The sequence below is a fragment of the Hyperolius riggenbachi genome, chromosome 11, assembly GCF_040937935.1.
Source record: "Hyperolius riggenbachi isolate aHypRig1 chromosome 11, aHypRig1.pri, whole genome shotgun sequence".
Taxonomy (NCBI): Eukaryota; Metazoa; Chordata; class Amphibia; order Anura; family Hyperoliidae; genus Hyperolius; species Hyperolius riggenbachi.
Window position 1 is genome coordinate 153,545,535 of NC_090656.1, and position 19,184 is coordinate 153,564,718.

Consider the following 19,184-nt stretch of genomic DNA (forward strand, 5'->3'; position numbering starts at 1 on the left):
TCAGCTAAGCATGCGTTTATTTGTGGAGTAGGGTCTGTGACGCCAGGTTTGAATGACAAATATAGCTGGGTGTCATCAGCATAGCAATGATATGTCAGGCCATGTTTTTGTATGATTTCTCCAAGTGGCAGCATGTACATGGTGAAAAGTAAAGGGGATAAAATTGCGCCCTGAGGTACACCGAATTTTAGTGGTACAGGGTTGGAGGGGAAGGGCCCTAAGGCTACCCTTTGTGTTCTGCCAGCCAGGAAGGAGTTGAACCACCGGAGAACAATGCCATCTATGCCACAGTACTCTTGTAGCCTGTTGCGCAAGATTTAATGATCGACTGTGTCAAAAGCCGCTGAGAGGTCGAGCAAAATCAGGATGGAACATTGACCCTTGTCTCTTGCAATGAGCAGATCATTGCAAATCTGGGTGAGGGCTGTTTCACAGCTGTGATCTTTCCTGAAGCCAGATTGAAGAGGGTCAAGGATGTTGTTTCTGGAGAGCCTGGCTTCAAGTTGGAGGTAGACATCCTTTTCAATAACTTTTCCCAGAAAGGGGAGGTTTGAGACAGGTCTTTAGCTGTTTAGAGCATCTGGGTCTAAGGACGGTTTCTTGAGTAGTGGCCTGACGATTGCTTCTTTCAGAGCAGAGGGAAACCACCCTTCTTGTAAGGAACCGTTTACTATTTTGTGGAATGCCAGTGTAAATAGTTCAGGGCATTTCAACATGAACTTAGTGAGGCCAGGGTCCAGATTGCAGGTAGTCTGGCGAAGGTTTAAGAGGATATCCAAGATGTCTTTTTCAGTGATTACCTTAAAATCAGACCATGGTGGTAGGCTATTTTTGCACCTGTTATATGGCTCTGCATGGGTTTCTGGGGCTGTGACTTGAATGGCAGATCGTATGGAGGAGTCTTTGAGAAGAAGTGGGCAAATTTCTCGCACAGTTCCTGTGAAGGTCTGATGCTGGATTTCCTGCAAGATGGATTGCAGAGACTGTCAACCGTGCGGAAGAGTTGGGCAGGTCTGTTGGCTGCATTTGCAATTTCGTGAGACAGGAATAAGGACTTATTTTTGTTAATCATCGTTTGATATTTTTTTCAGGTGAGCAATTAGGGAAAGTTTGTCATCAGGGGACTGATGTTTGCGCCACCTTCGTTCCAGTCTGCGTCCCTGTTTCTTTAGTTCCTTTATAGAGTTGTCAAACCAGCGAGCGTGATGTAATGGTGCGGAACCTTTAATCTTTAAGGGAGCTATGGCGTCAAAAGCGGCTGAGACATCGTGGTTATATTTAAGGACCATGGATTCAAGGCCTAAGTTGTGATCTGTCAGTCCGCCTAGATTGAGGCTGTTCTGAAGGTGTTGGGGTGTCCAACCTTTCAAGGAACGATATTTTATTAGTTCTTTCACTTGGTGTTTTGTAGCCAGTGCTGTAAAGGAGAAGTGGACAGTGTGGTGGTCTGACCAAACTACGGGATCAATTTCCACATTGGATATTAGGAGTTCTGAATGGAAAATGAGGTCCAAAGTGTGTCCTTTTTTGTGGGTAGGGAGGTTGACGGCTTGAGAGAATCCCAGTTCATTCATGGAGTTAGCTCAGTTCCTAATTGGGAAGAGTGTGTATCGACCCATGCGTTAAAGTCTCCCAGAATTATCCACCTAGGGTGTTTCAGTGTTATGCAAGATACAAGTTCTGGTATTTCCTTGAAAAAAGCTGAGCCAGCATCAGGGGGTCGGTAGACAAGCAGTATGTTTATTTTTTTCTCAGCTGAGAGTTGGGCTGCCAGACATTCAAAAGAGTGGGTGGGGCTAAAGCAAGGGGGTTAATATTCAAACTGGATTTGAAGCACAGAGCTAATCCTCCTCCCTTGCGGTTTTGCCTTTCGCAGTGTAAAACTGAGTAATTGTCTGGTACCGCAGCTGCGAGAGTGGGTCCTGAGTTCTGATCCAACCATGTCTCTGTAATTAAAGCTAGATCTGAAGCCTCTATTAGATTGTGAATAACTGCTGTTTTGTTGTTTATGGACCTGGCATTGCAGAGTCCTGCTTTAATGTTGTTTGCCTTAACTTTGAGGCCTGTGTTCCTAGCTCCTGGCTGGGGGCTGTAATCAGGAGTGTGGCAGCTATCTCTGTTATCTGGGTCCTTTACTGATACAGCTGAATGGAGATATGTGAGGATTGCTTTGGCTTTGAGTTATGGGTGCCTGCATGTCTTCCCCTCTTCCCCTGCCTTGTTTTCTTGAGAATTCCAAGGGAATTTAGAGGGGTAAAGACCAGGAAAGTAAAAATTACCTGCAACCGAGAGAGATAACAGAAAACAGCAGAGACGACAGTGACACAGAGACAGCAGCACAGTAATGAATACAAGAGTGACAGGATTAAAGAGAGTGAAGACTGCAGTGCAGTGTATGGAGAGATTGTGTGACAGCAGCTGGCAGACAAGGTACAGAGGAAACAGTAGTGCAGAAACCTTAAAAAGATAGCGGTGAAGAGCTGGCAGACAGCTGAGTGGTGTTTGAGGAAAATTCTTGCAAGTCAATGCTAATAAACTGTATCACATATTTGTTTCTTGAACTAGGCCTGATCCTAGCAGGCTGAATATATATAATAGGCCTACCCATACTCATTCTGCTGAAAGAGAAGCTTATGAATGTGTTTTGTCTCTGAACTTTTTATACTATGATTTAATACAAATATTTCTTAAAAAGAACTTGATTGGTGTCTGGAGGATTTCTTTACAGTTCAAGCATTCTGGAGGTGTTACACCTTGCCGCAGTGAAGGGGCTTGCATATCACAATGAAGCAATGACCGGCTATATGAGTGTGTTGGGGGGCACACCTGACCCAAGATAATAAGTTTGTTGCTTCATTGTGGACAAACCAAATTCGATCAGCTGGACAGTGTGAGGTTTTTGATATTACTATAAATGCATATAAGCCCTTGTAGGCCCAATAACTACTAGAATGACAGGTACTCTTAGGAAAACTCATAGCTGTTCATAAAAGCTATTTCTTTGTAGATCTAATCTGCAGAGCAAGTATTGATTTTCGTTCTGCAAAACAAGATTCAAAGTCCTTTGTCTCTTTACTTTGTCATGTGTATCTAAGCCATCTCTTTACTTTGCATGTTTAATTTAGCTACCGTATATACTCGCATATAGACCGAATTTTTCAGCACAAAAAACATGCTGAAAAGTTACCCCCTCGGCCTATATGCGAGACACCAACTTGATCTGACCTGATCCACATCGGATGCCTGCGGGGAGAGAACTGCGGGAGCGATCGGAAGCCCGTATAGAGAAGACCAGTAGCCGTCACATGCCCTGGGGGAAGAGCAGAGCAGGAGAGATGATGGATGGCCAGATCACAGCAGGAGCGCTTCTCTCGTGCTTTCTGCTGTGTCTGCAGCTTGTGAACCCATTGGCTATTTACCCTGCCTGCTCAGACAGCCAGCCAATAAGAGAACTGACAAGCACAGCTCCTCCAGCGCGTCATTTGAAATGGCAGAAGGCATCCGAGATCTGCTGCGTTTCTGCCTCTGCCTGTTCAGCGCTGAGTTCTCTCTCCCAGCCATCTGCCTGTAGAAGATATACAGGGACACTTCGCAGATAACAGGCTACTCTGCTGGGTAAGAGGACACCTCCTCCCCTCTTCATTTATCACTTCTGCCTCGAACTGGCCAGGAATGTTTACACTAGGCGGCATCTCTCTGCATCTCCAGTGTAACCCTTTCACTGCTGTTATGCTCTGATTCAGCTTGGCTTGCAGCACTGGGACTTTGTGAATAATATGCATATATGCACATTTTTGCTTCCTCTTGGTGCTGCCCAGTGCTATGTTGACTACCCTTTGGATGTAACCCTTTCACTGCTGGTGTACACAGCTGGTGTTAGCTGATTTAGCTTAGCTTGCAGCACTAGCGCTTTATGAGTAATATGCACAGTAATATGTTCCCTACCCCCTGGATGCAACCCTTCCACTGCTGGTGTTAGCTGATTTAACTTAGCTTGCAGCACTGGCACTTTGTAGGTAACTGTCATGCATATATGCAAATTTTTGCTTCCACTTTGTGCTACACTCTTATTTGTTGACTAGCTTTCTGAGACAAGCTTATGCACTTTGGGTCCTATGTGAGAAAGGCTCTTTACAAATGTTCTGTTATTTGTTGTAATGATTACTGGTTAAATGGTGCAATCTGTTCAATATAGGGGTGATTTTTGATGCATTTCATATGGGTGTTATTGCTGGTGGGAGGGGAAGCCTCTGGAGCCGCTGCATCACCTACCCTCGGCCTATATGCGAGTCAATCATTTTTCCCTAGTTTCTGAGGTAAATGTTGGGGGGTCGGCTTATATGCGAGTATATACGGTAAGTGACCTAGGACACGGGGGCCTCTGAACAGTGTCATCCAGATAAAACTTTTCCTGGAATAACTTGTTTTTCACTGCCAAATTCCAGGAACTTACTCCCCTTACTGTGATTGGTTGAGTATCCTCAAATATGTCCCATATACATCCACTACCATAATTGGCTGAAGTAGTACATACATCCCTTGCCATGATTGGTCAGGAAAGGTTAAACCCCTAGGATATGATTGGTCCACCAACTATGCAGTGATTGGTTCTTTTTGCTTTGCTATGATTAGTTAACTTTTACCTTACCTTGCTGTTTCCACTGTATAAAGGAAGATCTGAATAAAGCTTAAAACTCAGAGAAGTGAAAGTAGCTAACTTAAGGTGTCGTGTCACTTCTTTCAACTGAAGGTCAAAGGGTCATAGGCTTCGGGCCTACAAATTTGGGTATCCAAAGCCAACGTATATTTGGGGTTTTGAGCCCCATTACCCAAACTTATATCTGGCCCTGTCTTTAAGCCCTGACAGTTTTTGGTGCCTGAACAGGGACTTGAACAGCTGATATCCACTGAGGGGACCTGCCCGGAGGTGTGGGATGACCTTCAGAGACATCTGTATCAACTGCACTAGTGGTAAGCACCTTGTATCTCTCTCTTCCCACAGGCTCCTGGCTTGGGCCCCTGAGTGAGTATATCAGTGCTTCAGAAACCTTGGCTTTCGGATTAAATGTGTATCTTGTGTATGAATGTATTGTGTATGCATGTATCTGTACGGTTTGCGTTTGTTTCTGTGTAATCTGGCATTGTATTTAGGATATCTGATAAATTTATCTGAAGATGTTTGCATACCCCCAGACATTACAGTTATGTCATCTTTTTTGGTAGTAGCTGTATTGTTTTTAATTGAATTTGCAAGAAGGATTTAGAGGGTTAAAACATCACTGTCTAGTTTCTGTATGCTAGAGAGAAATCACTGTTTGCTTATCTGCCGCTGCCTGCTAGAAGAGTGTTAATCATTAACCTAAAACTCTCAGTTGTCAGAAAGTTAAAATAGAAAGTTAGAAATATTGATTGGAGATGTTATTTCAGACTAAAATGTATGAACAGATATGGATTGTATAAGATTCTGAAGCCCAGTGTCTTGAGTATCCATTCTCTAGTAGTCTAGACTACCCTTGATTGTGTAAAACTTTCAGTCTGTCTGTATAGATTAACAAATAGTTGTAATTTTAGAATTACAGCAGGAGGAGGCATTGTTTCTTAGGGCCCAAGAAACATATCTCACCTCTTTTTGTTTATTGGTAAAGGAATCTGTGCAGACGTGACTGAAAAATAAGAGGGTATATCATCATATATAGAAGTCTGAAATCACATTGCAACCACACTGTTAAAAAAGTGCCAAAGAAAGTTAGAATAAATTGATAGCTGTCCAGGGGGTATTTTATGGTAAGAGGCTGCAGTCCATCCCTATAAAGTGCACTTTAAAAATAGGTATAGGTAAAAGATGGGAAACACGGTATCCCATCTGACTGTGGGTCAGGCAACCACTGATTCCAGTCCACCCCCTGTTCCTGGTGAGACAGCTATAGACTGGATGGTAAGGAATCATGGCACATGGGCAACTGTTCCATACAAGGAGATGTGCAAAATAGGTAAGTTGCCAGAAAATGGAAGGTTAGATGCAGATTTTTGGGAAGATTTTATAGCAAAAAACAAATCTTGGCTAGATAAAAATGAGTTGTCAGCTCAAGCCAATACATGGCTGGCGGAGAGTAAGCGCAAGTCGTTAGACTTGGTGGAGTGCTTCTATGCAGGCAATTATAGGTATGCTAGCAAACGCAAGTTGCCCGTAGGGTGGCCTGATGAGTTAATAATCGATGACCAGGACAATCCAAGTGTTAATAGCAGTGGGACACTTGCTGTAATTCAGTTGTTAGAACAGGCTAGAAACAGATTAGCCGCTCCAAGTGCAGCCGAAAGTACAGCAGCAACAGCTGCTCCTCATGTTACTACACCCACTGGTGTTTCTTCTCTTCCTCCAGTTGACGTCAGGAGCAACGTGAGTACAGAACAGAGACTACAAAAAAGGCAGAGTAACAGAGTTTTAAAAATACAGCAGAACATAAATGAGTTGGTTAGGATTCACCCAACCTTGAGTCCCAAAATTGCAAAGTGGCTTGAAGCACATAGAAAGATGAGCAGAGAAGAAAGGGAATTAAAAGCCAGTCAGATAGGTGCAGGGACTAAAGGGTCCCTTGAGTATAAAAGATGGTATTATATTTAGAAAAAAGTCCTTAACCACTTCAAGAAAGTAAAGGAGGTAAGTATTGAATCTAAATGAGAGCAAATGACTGGTGAGGATGAGGTGAGTGATGATGAGGATGAAAGTGAGACGATAAATTATGCATATGAGAAATTGTTGCAGGATGTGCCTCCTCCCTACATAAATGCTCCATCAGCCCCTCTGGCAGCCAAACAGGTTGATAAACTGTATCCAGTTCTTCAGCCTTATTACCCCCTTGGGTCTCAAAAAATTACTGAAATAGAAGGTCAGAGACAGACTCCCAGACTCCAAATTGAGTGGAATCAACCATGGACTAGGTCAGAACAATTGACCTTAGCCAACAGCATTCCAAATCCCATACAAAATCCCACTGGATTTACAAGACGGCTTGCAGCCATCCAGAAAACTTATGGGGCCACCATGCTAGATTTAGAACAGATGTTAGAGGTGGGACATGGAGTAGTGGTGGATCCCATCATTGCTTCCTAGACTGTCGTAGGGTATAAGAACACAGTAGATGAGGGACAGAGATTCATTACACATCTAAAAGATTTGTGGCTCAAGAGAAAATTGGAGAAGTCCTGGAGTTATGCTTCAGGACTAACCCAAGAGTCAGATGAAACTGCTGTTGCATTCTGGCATAGATTGAAAACTGCCTTTATGGATGCAGGTTATGTAGGAGAAAATGAGAGGGACGATTCTCAATTGAGAACCGCTTACCTCAACGGGGTAAAGGAAGAGTACAGAGAAGCCCTGCTCATCAGCAGGCCTGAGGCTAAGAATTTGCAGGAAAACCTCTTAATACCCATTATGGCAGGTCTAGATGAAAAATTTAAGAAGAAGGAAAAGCCTCAGAAAGTTATGGTGGTGCAAGATGAAACAGGAAACAGGAGGGGTGGCCCCAGAGGTAGATACAATGGAAGAGGCAGAGGAAGGGGAGGTCGAGGAGGCAATTTCATCCCTATGAATGAGAGAGATTGTTACAGGTGTGGAAAAAAAGGTCACATGTCCTGGTCATGCATGGAAGTCCTAACATGAAATTCTGATGTTAACCCTTCTCTAGCTGGTAAAGCTACATACACCCAAGAGGGTGATGAATAGGGATTCGGCCAATCTGTATCCACTTACTCAGTGACCACTGGTAGAACAAAATCAAGAGATGCTATTGTAAAACTATGGTTACGTGAAGCTCCATACTCTCAATTTGATTGCCTGGTGGATACAGGGGCCAGTAAATCTACTTTAAAGGCATCAGAGGTTCCCCCACATTTACTTACCCCAAAGGAAGGTGTTGGGATAGGGGTGGGGGGTAAACAAGTCAAGTTAAAGCAAACAAAAGTTGTACAGATGAGGGCGGGAGATCAAATTGACATTGTAACATCTGTTATGCTTTCTGACACCACTCCAGAAAATTTGCTAGGTGCTCACATCTTGAGTCTAATACAGGCCAACATAGACTACGGCCCAGAGGGAATAAGGGTAACTTCCCCTCTGGATCCACATGTGTTAAATTTGATGTCTGCTCTCGTTCACTTTTCAGAACCGCTACCAGAGCAAGCACCTTTGGCCCCTGAGTTGGAGGAAGTCCCCTCCCACTTATGGGCAAAAGGCAAATAAGATGTTGGACGACTTGATGTACCTCCTGTCAAAATTGAATTGAAACCTGATGCTGTACTGCCTCGAGTTCATCAGTATCCACTCAGTCCTGAACAAAAAGATGGCATCAGGTCACAAACTGCTGAGTATGTAAAAGCTGGTGTTTTGGTGTTAATGTCATCTCCCTCCTCTACACCTCTGTCTCAAAAAGGGAGTTGGTAAGTCTTCCAAATCAAAGGTATACCGTTTCATACATGATTTGAGGGCTGTAAACAAGATCGTAGATGTACCGATTCTCCCAAATCCTTACACCATCCTGGGCAAAATACCTCCAAGCTCCACCCATTTTCAGTCATCGATCTGGCCAACACCTTTTTCTCAGTTAGGCTCCACCCAGAAAGCTGGAAACTCTTTAGTTTCACTTTTGATGGGAAGCCTTACTGCTGGACAGTTTTGCACCAAGATGGTGTAAGTAGTCCTTCTCTGTACAACCAGGCTCTGCATCAGGTACTTGAGGGATGGAGGGGTGATCATGACAACACTCAGCTTCTTCAATACTGTGATGATTTGCTCCTTTGCTGCGATTCTGAAATGATTTGCAGGGAAGAGACAGTCTGCTGTGCTATTTGGCTAAATCAGGTAACAAAGTGTCAAAAGACAAATTACAGTACTGTCAACCAAAGGTAACATTTTTGGGTCACTGTATCGCACAAGGTACCAAACATTTAACTGCTGACAGAGTGTCTAATGTCAAAAATTACCCCTTGCCCACATCTGTAAGAAAACTGAGAACACTCTTGGGTTTAATAAGCTACTGCAGGGATTGGATCCCATGGCTCCGCTTTATGAAGCCACATCGAAGGAACCATTTGTCATCACTGAAGAGGGTAAGACATCTTTTGAGGCCCTGAAACAGGCTATTACTACCGCTCCGATGCTCGGCCTTCCCGACTATAGGAAGGAATTTATCCTTTTCTGCCATGAGAGCAATGGACATGCTATGGGAGTACTCTGTCAACTGCATGGCTCTAAGCAGAGGCCTGTGGCCTATCTTTCAGCCAAACTTGACTCAGTGAATCAAGGGTCTCCTGGTTGTGTCAGGAATGTAACAGCCTGTGCCCTTATAATGACCAAATCTGCAGATTTGGTTCTAGGACACAGTCTCACATTACTGACTCTCACATTACTTATTTGTCTGTAGCACGGCTAACAAAATATGAGGTTGCTCTACACACTCCTGAAAATCTAAAATTAAAAAGGTGTAGTGTTCTAAATCCAGCTACATTACTGCCAGGTGAAGAAACTGAAAGTTCAGAGGAACATGATTGTTTAGAGTTAATGAAAGATGAGTCAAAGGGGTTGGACACCGTCCAGGACAACCCCATACAAAATCCTAATTTTGAGTTTGTTGTTGATGGTTCCAGGTACTACATAAATGGTAAAGCGCACACACAGGTTATGCTGTTGTCACGTTAGAAGAGGCCCTTGTCCAAAAATCTCTGCCTACCCACAAATCAGCTCAAGAAGCTGTATTGATGCATGTACTCTGGCCGCAGGTAAGTCTGTCATTGTCTACACAGACAGCAGATATGGGTTTGCCATATCACACGACTACGGTCCAATTTGGAGGTCCAGAAACTTTATGACGGCTGCAGGTATCCCAATTAAACATGCTGAACTTGTAACTGAGTTATTCAAAGCTCTTCAGTTGCCCTCCAGAGTGGCCATACTAAAAGTACAAGCTCACACTAAGGAACAAACAAAGAAAGCTAAGGGAAATAGTTTAGCAGACCAAGCCGCTAAGACCGCTGCCCTCACTCCCATAATAAAAGTCGCCCTGTACACCATGGCAGATAAACCGGCTGTGCCCATAGACGTGGAGGTCTTGAAAGCACTCCAGATGCAGGAGGCTGCCACACAAAAAGCTGCATCGACAAGTAAGGGGGCTCAGCAAGAAGAAGACGGCGTGTGGAGGGCTGGATCCTTGTACTGTCTGCCGAGATAGCTGTATCCAATGATGGCTACTCTGCTGCATGGACCTACGCACCTAGGTAAGAATAGCATGGTTGCTCTGGTAGGTAAATACTGGATTGCTCCTGGGTTCAGCCCTGTTGCTGCCCGAGTCTTAGCTAATTGTGAGATCTGCATGCGTCATAATGTTGGACAAATGGTTAAAGTTAGACAGAGACACTTACCTCGGCCTGAGTACCCCTTTCAAAGATTACAAATTGACTTCATTCAGCTACCTAAGGTAGGAACTTATGAATATTCTTTGGTATGTGTGGATGTCTTTTCAGGATGGCCTGAATGCTGGCCTGTGGCCAAGGCAAATGCAAAGACAGTTGCTAAGAAGCTGCTGTCCGAGGCGATATGCAGGTATTCATTACCAGAGGTAATTGACAGTGATCAAGGTTCCCACTTTACAGGACAGGTAGTGCAATAAGTCATGCAAGCCATGGGTATCACACAAGCTTTCCACACACCCTACCATCCTCAAAGCAGTGGGAAAGTTGAAAGGTTAAATGGTACCATCAAAACAAAACTAGGAAAGATGTGTGAGGAAACTAGTAAGCCTTGGACAGAATGTCTCCCTGTGGTCCTATACAGCATCTGGACTACTCCCATGAAACATAGACTTGGTTTAAGTCCCTATGAAATACTTTTTGGCAAGGTGCCCAGAACAAACATCTACTTACCACAACAAATGCAAGCTTTCCATTCAAACCTGGCTGAGTATGTTATAGCATTACAGAGCCATTTAACAGAAACTCATAAAAACAATTACACTTCTATTCCAGACACGTCCGCCATATTGGATTCTCACAAAATTTTACCCGGAGACTATGTGGTTGTCAGGAAATTTACCAGAAGAAGCCAGATACCACGGGCCTTATCAAGTTCTGCTGGTGACAGCTACAGCAGTAAAACTTGAAGGATTTACCACTTGGATTCATGTCAGTCATTGCAAGAAAGTCACTAAAAGTGACAATGAGTAGGCTATTAATTATCCATGCTGTGTTTGTGTATTTTGTCTATATGTTACAGGCACAACAAAACAAATTTTGGGAGGAACCAAACCTGTATATGACATTACAGAAGGGAGCAGCTCAGGCCGAAAATAAGTGAAAGTGTTGGGTATGTGGCATAAAGCCAAAAGATTCCAAAGGTTTACCTCTCATTGCTATTCCCATAACAAAGAATGTGTTAAGTCACCAAGATCTTATTGGTAATAATCTCACTGCAAGTAGAGACAGAATTGCTTGGAGAACCCCAGTTCTGCAATCAATGCCCAACTTCAAACCCACTATCTGCATAAACATAAACAGAACCTATGAATGGCCACAAATATCCCTAGGTAAGCTGCCCATATCTTTTTGTGACAATGTCCCTTTTAATTTGTCCATGCTCTGAAAAAATGTAACAAAGGATGATATAAAAGAATATGCTTGGTCACTGGGTGTTGCTTTACTTATGCTTTTAGAACACCCAACTGGTCATATGAACTTCCCCTCAGATAAAGGTGTTAATAAGACTTTATGCAATCTTGCAGTTCCAGGTGCTATCCACATTCCAGAGTGCTGGAACTTCTTAAAACTCGAGCTTGCCATGATAGGAGCAGGAGCACATTCTAATGTTTCAAAAATAATGTTTTCACAGGGAATAATTTCACTGCAACCTCCCTACTACTTTGTTTGTGGACGCTGGGCCTATGCCTGGTTACCAAGAGGAAGCTATGGTCAATGTACTATAGCTACCCTGGCCCCAGCTATTGCAGTAGTAGATGAGAAAGCAGTCACTGCAAAAAATATTTGCTACCACATAACTATTTGTACAAAAGAAGCCTGTTCACCCTAAAAGATTATGCGTGAGCCTTCTTCCCACACTGGTCAGGATGGGGTGCTGAAGTAATGATAAGATTAAATAACTATTCTGGTTTAATTGGTAGGATGTTTCATGAAACTATAGCTGCCATCACTGCCAATACAGTTGAGCTATCTCAAGTAAGAAAGCTGGCACTACAGGAAAGGTTGGCATTGGATTACTTGCTGGCAAGCGAGGGCGGAATGTGCATGATTGTTGGACCGGAATGCTGTACTTGGACTGATGATACGGGTGACATTGTTTTTAACCATTTGCAAAAAGTAAAGGAACTACAGCATACGGCCCAGGAAATAGGCAACGAAGGGTGGAATCCTTTTAAAGGATTAGGTTTTGGAAATGTGTTTGGTTCAATTGGTGGGTTCTTTAACCACTTCCCAACTGAGGGGTTTTACCCCTTGACCACCAGAGCAATTTTCACCTTTCAGCGCTCCTTCCATTCATTCGTCTATAACTTTATCATTACTTATCACAATGAAATGAACTATATCTTGTTTTTTTCGCCACCAATTAGGCTTTCTTTAGGTGGGACATTATGCCAAGAGTTATTTTATTCCAAATGTGTTTTAATGGGAAAATAGGGAAAAATGTGGGAAAATATTATTTTTCAGTTTTCGGCCTTTATAGTTTTTAAATAATGCATGCTACTGTAATTAAAACCCATGAAATGTATTTGCCCATTTGTCCCGGTTATAAAACCGTTTAAATTATGTCCCTATCACAATGTTTGGCACCAATATTTTAATTGGAAATAAAGGTGCATTTTTTTCAGTTTTGCGTCCATCCCTAATTACAAGCCCATAGTTTATAAAGTAACAGTGTTATACCCTCTTGACATAAATATTTAAAAAGTTCAGTCCCTAAGGTAACTATTTATGTATTTTTTTTAATTGTAATTTTTTTTTTTAATTACAAAAAAAAAAAAAAAATGGGGAGTGTGGGAGGCAAGGAGTAAATGTTTTGTGTAAAACTAATTTATTTGTATGTTTAAAAATGCTTTAGGGTGTAGTTTTATTATTTGGCCACAAGATGGCAACAGTAACTTTTTGTTTAATGCGACCTGCAAGCGTCCTTCCGGACGCTTGCAGGAAGTAGTAGGAGGCTGGGAAAGATTTTTTTTTCCCCAATGATCGCGCTGCTTATCGGAGAAGCAGCGGATCATTGCGCGGCTTAGATCAACGAACGGGAATGGATTTTCCCGTTCATTGATCTCCGGGCGAGCGGCGTGTTTACGAGCGGGAGTGCGCGCTAGAGCAAGCGGGAGCGCGGGCAGCAGCGGGAGCGCGGAAGGTACGGATTTCCCTGTGGGTGACAGGATGGAAAAAGGGACGGAGAAATCCGTACGCGTGGGGGTAAAGTGGTTAAACAGATTGCTGTCTATTCGATAATGTTTCTTGTCACTATCTTTTTCATGTATTTTATCTATAGACTCATTATGTGTTTCATTAGCAGGTGCACGCAACCCTCAAAAGCCACTCACGTTTATCTGGTCCAGAGGAGGAGATCTCTCTCAAATTCTGAATCATCCACCTCGGACTATGAAAACTCTTTAGTTTAAAAAAAAAATTGCATTAAGAATTTATTTTTAGCCAGGGGCGTCGCTAGCCCTATTTTGGGGAGGCCCAATCTGTCCTGGGATGCCACGGATCTCCGCCCGCCGCTCACCCCCTCTGTCAGACTCAGCGCAGCCGCCGCCGCGTCACACTCAGTCAGACCTCAGCATCAGGCGACGAGCCGGCGACCAATCGTGCGGGCACTAGGACCCAGCCTAAAGGGGCTCCCTGGCACTCACTCACTCACTACCTGAAGGGGCTCCCTGGCACTCACTCACTTCCTGAAGGGGCTCCCCGGCACTCACTCACTCCCTAAAGGGGCTCCCTGTCACTCACTCACTGCCTAAAGGGGCTCCCTGTCACTCACTCACTCCCTAAAGGGGCTCCCTGGCACTCACTCACTCCCTAAAGGGGCTCCCTGGCACTCACTCACTCCCTAAAGGGGCTCCCTGGCACTCACTCACTACCTAAAGGGGCTCCCTGGCACTCACTCACTCACTCCCTAAAGGGGCTCCCTGGCACTCACTCACTCCCTAAAGGGGCACCCTGGCACTCACTCACTCCCTAAAGGGGCTCCCTGTCACTCACTCACTACCTGAAGGGGCTCCCTGGCACTCACTCACTGCCTAAAGGGGCTCCCTGGCACTCACTCACTGCCTAAAGGGGCTCCCTGGCACTCACTATCTGGGTCCCTGTCACTCACTACCTAACTGGAGGCTCCTGTCACTCACTAGCTAACCTGGGGGTCCCTGTCACTCACTACCTAACTTGGGGGGGCTACCATATTAAAGGGAACCAGAGGCCCCAGAAAAAAGGTTTTATACATACCTGGGGCTTCCTCCAGCCCCATACGCACGAATCGCTCCCACGCCGCCGTCCTCAGCGTCCTGTATCCGGCGGTACCGGGTCCCATAATTTCGGGCAGTCGGCCAGTCGGCGGCAGCACGCGGACAATTGTCCGCATCACAGGGGCTCCCAGCATACCCGTACGCGTGCAACTGCATTCTGAGCAGACGCACGCGTAAGGGAATGCAGGGAGCGCCTGGTCATGCGGACAATTGGCTGCGTCCGCCAGAAGTGACGGCACCCGGTACCGCCGATGCAGGAAGCGGAGCACGGCGGCGTGGGAGCGATCCGTGCGTATGGGGCTGGAAGAAGCCCCAGGTATGTATAAAAGCTTTTTCTGGTTTTTTTTTTTGCTTCCTCTCTGGTTCCCTTTAAGGGGGCATTCTGCCTATTTATGTGAAATGCTGTCTATTTATGTGCCTCATGACTGCTGAATTTGTCTTGTTGGGAGCCTTATGATTTGTTGGGGGCCTCAAGATTGCTGAATTTGTCTTGTTGGGGGCCTCATGATTTGTTGGGGGCCTCATGATTGCTGAATTTGTCTTGTTGGGGGCCTCATGATTTGTTGGAGGCCTCATGATTGCTGAATTTGTCTTGTTGGGGGCCTCATGATTTGTTGGGGGCCTCATGAATGCTGAATTTGTCTTGTTGGGGGCCTCATGAATGCTAAGTGCGAGACTATGGGAAAAGCTGAATCCTTATCATATGAGACAATAGCATTAAACCTACCTTTTTAGCTTTTTAAAACAGAAAATAAGACTGGGAGGTTCTAAAAAATTGAATACATTTTTCAGGAGTAGGATGGATGAAATTGTTTATCTCCACAGTTTATTTTCAACTTGGATTTTCCATAATGTTCATGTATGAGTTAAACCGTTTGTACAGTATTTAGTTTAAATTGCTGTTGCCACTTTGCGATAGATAAGTGACTTTTGGGTTGCAGTTTGGGCACTCGGCCTCCAAAAGGTTGGCCACCACTGTCATAATCTAATGTCCCACCATTGCTAGGTTCATGTAAATTTGTCTCCACCCGTTACCACACCTATATTCTGGTCCATGGCCCACCCATTTTTCGGTGCGGCGCGATAAGCACACTGCACAACGTGATCCTCATATTTTTGGCACACTAGCTGCAGTGTGCTGAATTCTGCTGCCTACAGTATGTACAGTATACGCTGTTCTCCAGTGCCTGCACTGTGTGCTGATTTACCTCCAGTGTGTACAGTGTAAGGTGTTACTCTGTGCCTTTACTGATTGTAAACCAGCTATATTGTATGCTGATCCCTGCTACTTTCAGTATGTACAGTATTAGCTGTAAAGCCTGGTACACACATACAATTTTGATTAGCCAATTTTAGCTCTGTTCATAAAATTCATTGTCTGTTGGCCCACTTACTGCACGGGGGTGGTAAAATTGGGGGTCAGTGATTGACCAATCAAAATTGTATGTGCGTATACATCTTTGATCTATGCCTATACTGATTGTAAACTCTCCAAATAAAGGACAGGGGGCTCCATCCAATATTTCGATGGGCAGGCCCGTTATCTGTAGCTTACACCGCTGCTAAGTTCATGTACATTTGGCCCCACCCATGGCCACTCACCTCATGGCCATGCTCATTTTTTGCATATACCTCCCCGCCTGGTGCCCACAGGTGCCCCCGATCTCCAAGGACCCTAGAAACGCCCCTGTTTTTAGCTAATTAAGGTAGATGGAACCTAGAGGCCTGAATGTCTTATTAAAAGACTACCCTGGTTGTTGTCTTACACGGTGACAAGGGTAAATTAGGGCCTATGTCCAGCAATGGATTAACAGCTCCTCTGGGGATTCTGAGTTAGGCATCAGCTTCCATCCACTTGGCAAGGCAGGATTAGGTGCTTTTTTGGACTATTGTTAAGCATATTTTATTTTTTCATTGTATTTGTAATAATTTGTGTGATCATATATGATCAAAGGGGGGAATGTGAGGTTTTTGATATTACTATAAATGCATATACGCCCTTGTAGGCCCAATAACTACTAGAATGACAGGTACTCTTAGGAAAACTCATAGCTGTTCATAAAAGCTATTTCTTTGTAGATCTAATCTGCAGAGCAAGTATTGATTTTCGTTCTGCAAAACAAGATTCAAAGTCCTTTGTCTCTACTTTGTTATGTGTATCTAAGCCAACTCTTTACTTTGCATGTTTAATTTAGCTAAGTGACCTAGGACACGGGGGCCTCTGGGACAGTGTCCTCCAGATAAAACTTTTCCTGGAATAACTTTTTCACTGCCAAATTCCAGGAACTTACTCCCCTTACCGTGATTGGTTGAGTATCCTCACATATGTCCCGTATACATCCTCTACCATGATTGGCTGAAGTAGTATATACATCCCTTGCCATGATTGGTCAGGAAAGGTTAAACCCCTAGGATATGATTGGTCCACCAACTATGCTGTGATTGGTTCTTTTTGCTTTGCTATGATTGGTTAACTTTTACCTTACCTTGCTGTTTTCACTGTATAAAGGAAGATCTGAATAAAGCTTAAAACTCAGAGAAGTGAAAGTAGCTAACCTAAGGTGTCGTGTCACTTCTTTCAACTGAAGGTCAAAGGGTCATAGGCTTCAGCCTACAAATTTGGGTATCCAAAGCCAACGTATACTTGGGGTTTTGAGCTCCATTACCCAAACTTATATCTGGCCCTGTCTTTCAGCCCTGACAACAGTCACTGTTGTTCTGTCTACCTCAGCCCGACCATATGGGCTTGAAAACCGCCATCGTGTGCACCAGTCCAGCACAGCCATCACTACACAAACAGCTGTTTGCGGTGCGTTACACAGTGAGTTTGGTCTGTCAGTGTGAAGCAGTACATTAATTACACTATCTGATTGATGTGTACACACGCAAGATGTTTTAAAGCACTTTATGCCTCCAATTTAGCAATGCAATTTCTACCCTTAAAACCCCGCAGTGCATCAAAACCGTAATTTTCTCCGGGACTTTTGGTGTGTATCCCACTCCACCATGCCCCCCTCCAGGTGTTAGACCCCTTGAAACATATTTTCCATCACTTTTTTGGCCTGAATTAGTGTTTGTAGTTATGAAAGTTCGCCTGCCCATTGAAGTCTATTGCAGTTAGCGAGGTTCGCATGAACGCAAACTTTTGCGGAAGTTCGTGTTCAAGGTTTGCAAACCTAAAATCGGAGGTTTGAGCAATCTCTACTGGCTGGGGAGCTAAGGATAGATAGAGGCTGGCTGGGGATGGGTACTAGACTGAATGGGGAGTCCAATGTTTGTATTTCTATCTAGACATGTTCCTCAGCCAGCCTAGTACCCATCCCCAGCCAGTCTGTACCTATCTCTATCTCACCAGCCAGCCTCTACCTATCCCTAGCTCCCTTTCCAGCCTAGCACCCATCCCCAGCCAGTCTGGAGGCTCCAGACTCCACTTACTGACCTAAATGCCCCTAACTTTTGCTACCCGCTTATAAATATATACATATATTTTTTTCTACAATTGTCACATGCCATCAAACCATTAATGATGATGATCGGGGTGACGACCCCTGTGGTGACTATTGTGTACTAGGGCGTGGGTGCTGTGATTGCGGGGAGGGGGGTATAGGGGGGCGGGGGTAGCTGCGTTGTTTTGGGTTTGTTGTCGTGGAACAGGGCATTGGCAGATTTCACTTTATACCAATTTCCAGTTAATGAACATGTGTGAGAGAACTCCACATGGCAATTTTACTTAACAAATTTGGGTCCTAATTTATGGACATGGTCATTACATGGAGTCATGAGTATCGAGGCTTTTTTGGGCTGATTGGCCTTATGGGACTAAATTGTCCTAGTAGTGGATATATGCTCATATGTAACTGATATATACATTTCGTGTACAACCTGTTATCTAAAAAACTGATCAATAAATCATATTGGTGATTGAGCAGCCTATACTGGTAGCGTGTGGTGTTTTGTTGTCGTTAATGTTGACCAGTGCTGTCTCTCACCTAGGTTGCATACGATCATATGATTGAAGAGTAATGTATATTTTTTTTTATTTACCGACCTAAATGCCCCTGGGGCCCTCAGGCTGAGACTCTTGCGCGTAACTTTAATCTGACATTTGGCAAGCTTCATGTCAGAGCAGAAATTCATTACAAAAATGCAAACGGCATAGTACAGTAAAGCATGCCGATGGCAAAAACTTAAGCAATAAAAGGGAGGTCGGTGAAAAATATAAGGCGCATAAAACAAAATAGGAAGATATGTGTATTTGTAAATGTACTGTATATACTCGAGTATAAGCAGACCCGAGTATAAGCCGACCCCCCAACTCTTCCCTAAAAAATTTGGAAAAATGATTGACCCATTTATAAGCTGAGGATAGGAAATGCTCCAGCTATTGACCCAACTGTGTGGGCTTTGTGCTATGCTGCCCCCCTCTGTGGCAGAGTGCATGCTAATTGGCCCCCCTCTGAGTGCCCTTCCCCCCTACCATAGGCACAACAGAGTAGTGATGACACAGTGGTGTTAGCTGTGTGAGCTTGTGCTATGCTGCCCTTCATGGCAGAGTGCATGCTAACTGGCTGAGTTCCCCCCACCATAGCCACAACGGAGCAGTGGGGGCACAGTGGTGACAGCTGTGTGGTCTGTGTTGCCCCCTCTTCCTAATCAAGCGCATGCTAATTTGCATAGTGAGGTGAG